Source organism: Anomaloglossus baeobatrachus, chromosome 11, assembly GCF_048569485.1.
Source record: "Anomaloglossus baeobatrachus isolate aAnoBae1 chromosome 11, aAnoBae1.hap1, whole genome shotgun sequence".
Classification (NCBI taxonomy): Eukaryota; Metazoa; Chordata; class Amphibia; order Anura; family Aromobatidae; genus Anomaloglossus; species Anomaloglossus baeobatrachus.
In genome coordinates this window covers 3,173,757-3,184,227 of record NC_134363.1, presented here as the reverse complement: position 1 = coordinate 3,184,227, position 10,471 = coordinate 3,173,757, and positions in this window count along the sequence as shown.

Genomic DNA, 10,471 nt, shown 5'->3' with positions numbered 1-10,471 from the left:
CTATGTAGGAGATTAAAAACTGACCTTGATACAATATTACAGAGGGATCTGGATAAGATGTGGGAATGTGCAGACACTGGACAGAGGAGATGTAATGGTGATAAATGTGGAGTAATGCACCTAGGACGGAGTAATCCTATAGCTGCGTATACATTAAATAGAAGTAAACTCGGGACTACAGAACAGGAGAGAGCGGGGGATTGTGGGTACAAATAAGCTGAGCAGCAGCACTCAATGTCAGGCAGCAGCTGCTAAAACAAACAAGGTTCTAGGGTGTATAAAAAGAGAGATTAGATCCCGTGATCCCAACGTATTGTTACCCCTCTATAGATCACTTGTAAGGCCACATCTGGAATACGGGATCCAGTTTTGGGCTCCACATTTTAAAAAGGACGATCAGAAGTTACAGTCAGTTCAAAGGCGGCAACTAGACTATTACAAGGAATGGAGGCCTCCCATATGAGGAGTAATGGAGGCCGCCCGTATGATGAGTAATGGTGGCCACCCATATGATGAATAATGGAGGCCGCCCGTATGATGAGTAATGGTGGCCACCCATATGATGAATAATGGAGGCCGCCCGTATGATGAGTAATGGTGGCCACCCATATGATGAATAATGGAGGCCGCCCGTATGATGAGTAATGGTGGCCGCCCGTATGATGAGTAATGGTGGCCGCCCGTATGAGGAGTAATGGAGGCCGCCCGTATGAGGAGTAATGGTGGCCACCCATATGATGAATAATGGAGGCCGCCCGTATGATGAGTAATGGTGGCCGCCCGTATGATTAGGAATGGAGGCCGCCCGTATGATGAGTAATGGAGGCCGCCCGTATGATGAGTAATGGTGGCCACCCATATGATGAATAATGGAGGCCGCCCGTATGATTAGGAATGGAGGCCGCCCGTATGATGAGTAATGGTGGCCGCCCGTATGATGAGTAATGGAGGCCACCCGTATGATGAGGAATGGAGGCTGCCCGTATGATGAGAGGTTGAAAAAGTTAGATTTGTTTAGCTTAAAAAAAAAAGAAGGGAATTTTGTTACTTACCGTAAATTCCTTTTCTTCTAGCTCCAATTGGGAGACCCAGACGATTGCGTGTATAGCTACTGCCTCCGGAGGCCACACAAAGCATTACACTAAAAAGTGTAAGGCCCCTCCCCTTCTGGCTATACACCCCCCGTGGGATCACGGCTGCTCAGTTTTAGTGCTAAAGCAAGAAGGAGGAAAGCCAATAACTGGTTTAAACAAATTCAATCCGAAGTAACATCGGAGAACTGAAACCGTTCAACATGAACAACATGTGTACCCGAAAAAAACAAAAATCCCGAAGGAAACAGGGCGGGTGCTGGGTCTCCCAATTGGAGCTAGAAGAAAAAGAATTTACGGTAAGTAACAAAATTCCCTTCTTCTTCGGCGCTCCATTGGGAGACCCAGACGATTGGGACGTCCAAAAGCTGTCCCTGGGTGGGTAAAGTAATACCTCAAGTTAGAGCTGCAAAACAGCCCTCCCCTACGGGGAGGCAACTGCCGCCTGCAGGACTCTTCTACCTAGGCTGGCGTCCGCCGAAGCATAGGTATGCACCTGATAATGTTTGGTGAAAGTGTGCAGACTCGACCAGGTAGCTGCCTGGCACACCTGTTGAGCCGTAGCCTGGTGTCGTAATGCCCAGGACGCACCCACGGCTCTGGTAGAATGGGCCTTCAGCCCTGATGGAACCGGAAGCCCAGCAGAACGGTAGGCTTCAAGAATTGGTTCCTTGATCCATCGAGCCAGGGTGGATTTGGAAGCCTGCGATCCTTTGCGCTTACCAGCGACAAGGACAAAGAGTGCATCCGAGCGGCGCAGGGGCGCCGTGCGGGAAATGTAGATTCTGAGTGCTCTCACGAGATCCAACAAATGCAAATCCTTTTCATACCTATGAACTGGATGAGGACAAAAGGAAGGCAAGGAGATATCCTGATTGAGATGAAAAGAGGATACCACCTTAGGGAGAAACTCCTGAATCGGGCGCAGCACTACCTTGTCCTGGTGAAAAACCAGGAAGGGAGCTTTGGATGACAGCGCTGCCAGCTCGGATACCCTCCGAAGAGACGTGACCGCTACCAGAAAGGCCACTTTCTGTGAGAGCCGAGAAAGTGAAACATCTTTCAGAGGCTCGAAGGGCGGCTTCTGGAGAGTAACTAGTACCCTGTTCAGATCCCATGGATCTAACGGCCGTTTGTACGGAGGGACGATGTGACAAACCCCCTGCAGGAACGTGCGTACCTGAGGAAGTCGTGCTAGACGCTTTTGAAAAAATACCGATAGCGCTGAGACTTGCCCTTTAAGGGAGCCGAGCGATAAGCCTTTTTCCAAACCAGATTGCAGGAAGGAAAGAAAGGTAGGCAATGCAAATGGCCAGGGGGACACTCCCTGTGCCGAGCACCAGGATAAGAAAATCTTCCACGTTCTGTGGTAGATCTTAGCAGACGTGGACTTCCTAGCCTGTCTCATGGTGGCCACGACCCCTTGAGATAATCCTGAAGATGCTAGTATCCAGGACTCAATGGCCACACAGTCAGGTTCAGGGCCGCAGAATTCAGATGGAAAAACGGCCCTTGTGACAGTAAGTCTGGCCGGTCTGGTAGCGCCCACGGTTGGCCGACCGTGAGATGCCACAGATCCGGATACCACGACCTTCTCGGCCAGTCTGGGGCGACGAGCAGGGCGCGGCGGCAATCGGACCTGATCTTGCGTAGCACTCTGGGCAAGAGTGCCAGAGGGGGAAACACATAGGGCAGTTGGAACTGCGACCAATCTTGCACTAAGGCGTCTGCCGTCAGAGCTCTGTGATCGCGAGACCGTGCCATGAAAGTTGGGACCTTGTTGTTGTGCCGGGACGCCATTAGATCGACGTCCGGCCTTCCCCAGCGACGACAGATTTCCTGAAACACGTCCGGGTGAAGGGACCATTCCCCTGCGTCCATACCCTGGCGACTGAGGAAGTCCGCTTCCCAGTTTTCTACGCCGGGGATGTGAACTGCGGATATGGTGGAAGCCGTGGCTTCCACCCACATCAGAATCCGCCGGACTTCCTGGAAGGCTTGCCGACTGCGTGTCCCGCCTTGGTGGTTGATGTATGCCACCGCTGTGGAGTTGTCCGACTGAATTCGGATCTGCTTTCCTTCCAGCCACCGCTGAAAGGCTTGTAGGGCAAGATACACTGCCCTGATTTCCAGAACATTGATCTGAAGGGTGGACTCCTGTTGAGTCCACGTACCCTGAGCCCTGTGGTGGAGAAAAACTGCTCCCCACCCTGACAGACTCGCGTCTGTCGTGACCACCGCCCAGGATGGGGGTAGGAAGGACCTTCCTTGTGATAATGAGGTGGGAAGAAGCCACCATTGAAGAGAGTCCTTGGCCGTCTGGGAAAGGGAGACTTTCCTGTCCAAGGACGTCGACTTCCCGTCCCATTGGCGGAGAATGTCCCATTGAAGTGGGCGCAGATGAAACTGCGCAAACGGGACTGCCTCCATTGCTGCCACCATTTTCCCCAGGAAGTGCATGAGGCGTCTTAAGGGGTGCGACTGGCCTTGAAGGAGAGAATGCACCCCTGTCTGTAGGGAACGCTGCTTGTCCATCGGAAGCTTCACTGTCGCTGAGAGAGTATGAAACTCCATGCCAAGATATGTTAGTGATTGGGTCGGTGACAGATTTGACTTTGAAAAGTTGATGATCCACCCGAAAGTCTGGAGAGTCTCCAGCGCAACGTTCAGGCTGTGTTGGCATGCCTCTTGAGAGGGTGCCTTGACAAGTAGATCGTCCAAGTAAGGGATCACCGAGTGTCCCTGAGAGTGCAAGACTGCTACCACTGCTGCCATGACCTTGGTGAAAACCCGTGGGGCTGTCGCCAGACCAAATGGCAGGGCTACGAACTGAAGGTGTTCGTCTCCTATAACGAAGCGTAGAAAACGCTGGTGCTCTGGAGCGATCGGCACGTGGAGATAAGCATCTTTGATGTCTATAGATGCTAGGAAATCTCCTTGAGACATCGAAGCAATGACGGAGCGGAGGGATTCCATCCGGAACCGCCTGGTTTTCACGTGCTTGTTGAGCAGTTTTAGGTCCAGAACAGGACGGAAAGAGCCGTCCTTTTTTGGCACCACAAACAGATTGGAGTAAAAACCTTGACCTCTTTCCTGAAGAGGAACAGGGATCACCACTCCTTCTGCTTTTAGTGAGCCCACCGCTTGCAGAAGAGCATCGGCTCGGTCGGGATGTGGGGAAGTTCTGAAGAACCGAGGCGGAGGACGAGAACTGAACTCTATCCGGTACCCGTGAGACAAAATGTCTGTCACCCACCGGTCTTTGACCTGTGGCAGCCAAATGCCGCAAAAGCGGGAGAGCCTGCCACCGACCGAGGATGCGGAGGGAGGAGGCCGAAAGTCATGAGGCAGCCGGCTTGGAAGCGGTTCCTCCGGCTGCTTTCTTTGGGTGTGAGTGAGTCCGCCAGGAATCTGAGCTCCTCTGCTCCTTCTGAGTCCTTTTGGACGAGGAGAATTGGGTCCTGCCCGAACCTCGAAAGGACCGAAACCTCGACTGTCCCTTCCACTGCTGAGGTTTGCTTGATCTGGGCTGGGGTAAGGAAGAGTCCTTACCCTTGGACTGTTTAATGATTTCCGCCAATTGCTCACCAAACAGCCTGTCTTGAGATAATGGCAAACTGGTTAAGCATTTTTTGGAAGCAGAATCTGCTTTCCATTCTTTTAACCATAAGGCTCTGCGTAAAACCACCGAGTTGGCGGACGCCATTGACGTACGGCTGGTAGAGTCCAAGACCGCATTGATAGCGTAAGTTGCAAACGCAGACATTTGCGAGGTCAAGGACGCCACTTGCGGCACTGATGGACGTATAATCGAGTCCACCTGCGCCAGACCAGCTGAAATAGCTTGGAGTGCCCACACGGCCGCGAATGCTGGAGCAAACGACGCGCCGATAGCTTCATAGACAGATTTCAACCAAAGGTCCATCTGTCTGTCATTGGCATCTTTAAGTGAAGCCCCATCTTCCACTGCAACTATGGATCTAGCCGCAAGCCTGGAGATTGGGGGGTCCACCTTTGGACACTGGGTCCAGCGTTTGACCACGTCAGGGGGAAAGGGATAACGGGTATCCTTAAGACGTTTGGAGAAACGCTTATCTGGCGAAGCATGGTGTTTCTGGACTGCTTCTCTGAAGTCCGCGTGGTCCAGAAAAGAGCTCAATTTACGTTTGGGATACCTAAAATGGAATTTCTCCTGCTGTGCTGCTGCCTCCTCCGCTGGAGGAGAAATATCCAGCAGTCTATTGATGGCCGCTATAAGATCATTCACCATGGCGTCACCATCAGGGGTATCCAGGTTGAGAGCAGTCTCAGGATTAGACTCCTGATCACCTATTTCTGTCTCATCATACAGAGAATCCTCTCGCTGAGACCCTGACCAGCGTGATGACGCCGAGGGTCTCTCCCAGCGAGCTCGCTTAGGCTGCCTGGGACTGTCGTCCGAGTCCGAGCCTTCAGCCTGTGATGTCTGGGACCCCCTTGGAGCACGGATTAGTTCCAACTGAGGGGGGCCTGAATCAGCAGTGCCCATGGTCTGAGTGACCGGCCTGGACTGCAAGGTTTCTAGAATTTTTGTCATAGTCACAGACATCTTATCAGCAAAAACTGCAAACTCTGTCCCCGTCACCGGGGCAGGGTTCACAGGCGTCTCTGCCTGGGCCACTACTAGCATAGACTCCGGCTGACGAAGTGGCACAGGGACCGAACATTGCACACAATGGGGGTCAGTGGAACCTGCCGGTAGATCAGCCCCACATGCGGTACAGGCAGCATATGAAGCCCGTGCCTTGGCACCCTTGCTTTTTGCGGATGACATGCTGTTGTCTCCTCAGAGCAATATAGGGGTATAAGCCAAGAAGCGACCGTACAGTGCAATATATATATATATGTACAAAGAAAAGTACACAAAACAACACTGTGGCACTAGTGGGGTCAGCACTTAGGTGCTGCTTACCGCCCGCTTAATAGCGGGTGTGTGGTCGCCAGAATCCCTTGTCTGGGTCTCCCAGGGCTATGTCCGTTCTCCAGCTCAGACTGCGTGCAGGAATGGCTGCCGGCGTCCTGTGAAGAGGGGCGGGCCGTGGGCGTGTGCAGACAAAGAGCGGGAAACTGGCGTCCCACTGTGCCCAGTGAGAGGGCTGGAGTATGTAAATAAGACTCCAGCCCTCGGCGCTGCTATTGTACAGCGTCTCTCCCCTGCCCTGACTGACAGGGCTGGGGGCGGGAACGAAACGTAACTAGGCCGCAGAAGCCGGGGACTAGATTTATCAGCGCTGCCGTCGTAAAAGCACGGTCGGCGCGAAGTCCCCGGCGCACTACAAGTCTCAGCCGCGCCGCTGTCTCTATGGCGGCCGGCGCGGTCGTTCCCCACATAAACTCACTCAGCTAAGCTGCAGTGAGTAAAACCCAGGCGCACAGCGCTACTGTCCCCGGCGCACTAGAACACCCAGCAACGCTGGAGTGTGTCTGTGCCTGTCTGCACGGGGACACAGAGTACCTGAATGTTGCAGGGCCTTGTCCCTGATGGTACCCAGCTCCGTATCCAGCAGGATCTCCGGGTCTGTGGATGGAGCCCGGCCTCAGAGTCTGGAGGCCGGTAAGATCCCACTTCACCAGAGCCCTCAGGGGGATGGAGAAGGAAAACAGCATGTGGGCTCCAGCCTCCGTACCCGCAATGGGTACCTCAACCTTAACAAACACCACCAACAAAAGTGGGGTGAGAAGGGAGCATGCTGGGGGCCCTATATGGGCTCTCTTTTCTTCCATCCGATATAGTCAGCAGCTACTGCTGACTAAACAGTGGAGCTATGCGTGGATGTCTGACCTCCTTCGCACAAAGCTTGGAAACTGAGCAGCCGTGATCCCACGGGGGGTGTATAGCCAGAAGGGGAGGGGCCTTATACTTTTTAGTGTAATGCTTTGTGTGGCCTCCGGAGGCAGTAGCTATACACCCAATCGTCTGGGTCTCCCAATGGAGCGCCGAAGAAAAGACGTCTTAGAGATCTCATTTATATGTATAAATACATGTGTGGTGAATATAAAGGACTGGCGCATGACTTATTTCTTCCAGAGACAATACTAAGGACCAGGGGCATTCACTGCGAGTGGCAGAAAAGAGATTACGGCAGCTAAATAGGAAAGGGTTCTCTACAGTTAGAGCGGTCAGACTGTGGAATGCCGACCACAAGAGCTAACGGAGAGTTAGTTGATTTAAGGTTCTTTGCCTGACTGTCCTGAGGAAGGGAGCAGAGTCTCCCGAAACGCGTTGACCAGTGCACAAATAAAGCTACATTAATCTTCAAATCTTCATGATCTGGTAGTCATTGGCGCGGCTTGGAAATACCCTGCTCTACCACTCTCCGTTATCTGCCGATTTGGGGACCGCTGCCGTGACTCGGAGTTACTTACATGCTGTCATAGGAGCTGTGACTTTCACAACCCCTATAGGTGAGTTTGACCACCCCTCTTCATATCCCCCCTTCCTATCGGGGTAAGACCCTATTGCGCTCTTTTTTCCACACTTTTTTCTTCGACCACACGAGGCAGTAATGGCAGATACTGTAACAGCTTTATATCAGGGCGGAGGATTCCTCAGGACACAACATTGTTGGTTATAGGTGACTTAGGGACAAAAAGTATAATTCATAGTATCATCATAGTTTTTAAGGTTGAAGGGAGACTCTAAGTCCATCTAGTTCACCCCGTAGCCTAACATGTTGATCCAGAGGAAGGCAAAAGAAGGGAATTTTGTTACTTACCGTAAATTCCTTTTCTTCTAGCTCTTATTGGGAGACCCAGACGATTGGGGTATAGCTACTGCCTCCGGAGGCCACACAAAGCACTACACTAAAAAGTGCAAGGCCCCTCCCCTTCTGGCTATACCCCCCCGTGGTATCACGGGTTCTCCAGTTTTAGTGCCAAAGCAAGAAGGAGGAAAGCCAATAACTGGTTTAAACAAATTAACTCCGAGTAACATCGGAGAACTGAAAAACCGTTCAACATGAACAACATGTGTACCCGCAAACAACAAAAAAATCCCGAAGGACAACAGGGCGGGTGCTGGGTCTCCCAATAAGAGCTAGAAGAAAAGGAATTTACGGTAAGTAACAAAATTCCCTTCTTCTTCAGCGCTCTATTGGGAGACCCAGACGATTGGGACGTCCAAAAGCTGTCCCTGGGTGGGTAAAGAAATACCTCATGTTAGAGCTGCAAAACAGCCCTCCCCTACGGGGAGGCAACTGCCGCCTGCAGGACTCTTCTACCTAGGCTGGCGTCCGCCGAAGCATAGGTATGCACCAGATAATGCTTGGTGCAAGTGTGCAGACTCGACCAGGTAGCTGCCTGGCACACCTGTTGAGCCGAAGCCTGGTGTCGTAATGCCCAGGACGCACCCACGGCTCTGGGTGAGTGGGCTTTTAGCCCTGAAGGAACCGGAAGCCCCGCAGAACGGTAGGCCTCTAGAATTGGTTCTTTGATCCATCGAGCCAGGGTGGCTTTAGAAGCCTGCAACCCCTTGCGCGGACCAGCGACAAGGACAAAAAATGCATCGGAACGGCGCATGGGCGTCGTGCGGGAAATGTAGATTCTGAGTGCTCTCACCAGACCTAACAAACGTAAGTCCTTTCCATACCGGTGAACCGGATGAGGACAAAAGGAAGGCAAGGATATATCCTGATTAAGATGAAATGAGGATACGACCTTAGGGAGAAACTCCGGAATGGGGCGCAGCACTACCTTGTCCTGGTGGAACACCAGGAAGGGAGCCTTGGATGACAGAGCTGCCAGCTCAGACACTCGCCGAAGCGATGTGATCGCAACGAGAAAACGCCACCTTCTGTGACAGGCGAGAAAATGAAACTTCCTTCAGAGGCTCGAAAGGCGGCTTCTGATGAGCAACTAGTACCCTGTTGAGATCCCATGGATCTAACGGCCGCTTGTACGGGGGTACGATATGACAGACCCCCTGTAGGAACGTGCGCACCTTAGAAAGACGTGCTAGACGCTTCTGAAAGAACACGGATAGTGCCGAGACTTGCCCCTTAAGGTAGCCGAGCGACAAGCCCTTTTCTAACCCCGATTGCAGGAAGGAAAGAAAAGTAGGCAATGCAAATGGCCAGGGAGACCCTCCCTGAGCCGAGCACCAGGTTAAGAAAATCTTCCACGTTCTGTGGTAGATCTTAGCAGAGGTGGACTTCCTAGCCTGTGTCATGGTGGCAACGACCCCTTGGGATAATCCTGAAGACGCTAGGATCCAGGACTCAATGGCCACACAGTCAGGTTCAGGGCCGCAGAATTCTGATGGAAAAACGGCCCTTGGGACAGTAAGTCTGGCCCGCCCGGTAGTGACCACGGTCGGCCGACCGTGAGATGCCACAGATCCGGGTACCACGATCTCCTCGGCCAGTCTGGGGCGACGAGTATGACGCGGCTGCAATCGGATCTGATTTTTGCGCAGTACTCTGGACAAGATTGCCAGAGGTGGAAACACATATGGGAGCCGGAACTGCGACCAATCTTGCACTAAGGCGTCTGCCGCCAGAGCTCTGTGATCGCGCGATCGTGCCATAAATGCCGGGACCTTGTTGTTGTGCCGAGACGCCATTAGGTCGACGTCCGGCACCCCCCAGCGGCGACAGATTTCCTGAAACACGTCCGGGTGAAGGGACCATTCCCCTGCGTCCATACCCTGGCGACTGAGGAAGTCTGCTTCCCATTTTTCTACGCCCGGGATGTGAACTGCGGATATGGTGGATGCTGTGTCCTCCACCCACATGAGGATTCGCCGGACTTCCTGGAAGGCTTGCCGACTGCGCGTCTCTCCTTGGTGGTTGATGTATGCCACCACTGTGGAGTTGTCCGACTGGATTCGGATCTGCTCTCTTTCTAGCCACTGCTGGAAAGCTAGTAGGGCAAGATACCCTGCCCTGATTTCCAGAACATTGATCTGAAGGGTGGACTCCTGCTGAGTCCACGTCCCCTGAGCCCTGTGGCGGAGACAAACTGCTCCCCACCCTGACAGACTCGTATCTGTCGTGACTACTGCCCAGGATGGGGGTAGGAAGGATCTTCACTGTGACAATGAGGTGGAAATACGCCACCATTGCAGAGAGTCCTTGGCCGTCTGGGAAAGGGAGACTTTCCTGTCCAGGGAGGTTGACTGCCCGTCCCATTGGCGGAGAATGTCCCATTGAAGTTGGCGCAGATGAAACTGCGCAAAGGGAACTGCCTCCATGGCTGCCACCATCTTCCCTAGGAAGTGCATGAGGCGCCTTAAGGGGTGCGACTGGCCTTGAAGGAGAGACTGCACCTCTGTCTGTAGTGAACGCTGCTTGTTCAGCGGAAGCTTCACTATCGCTGAGAGAGTGTGAACTCCATGCCGAGAT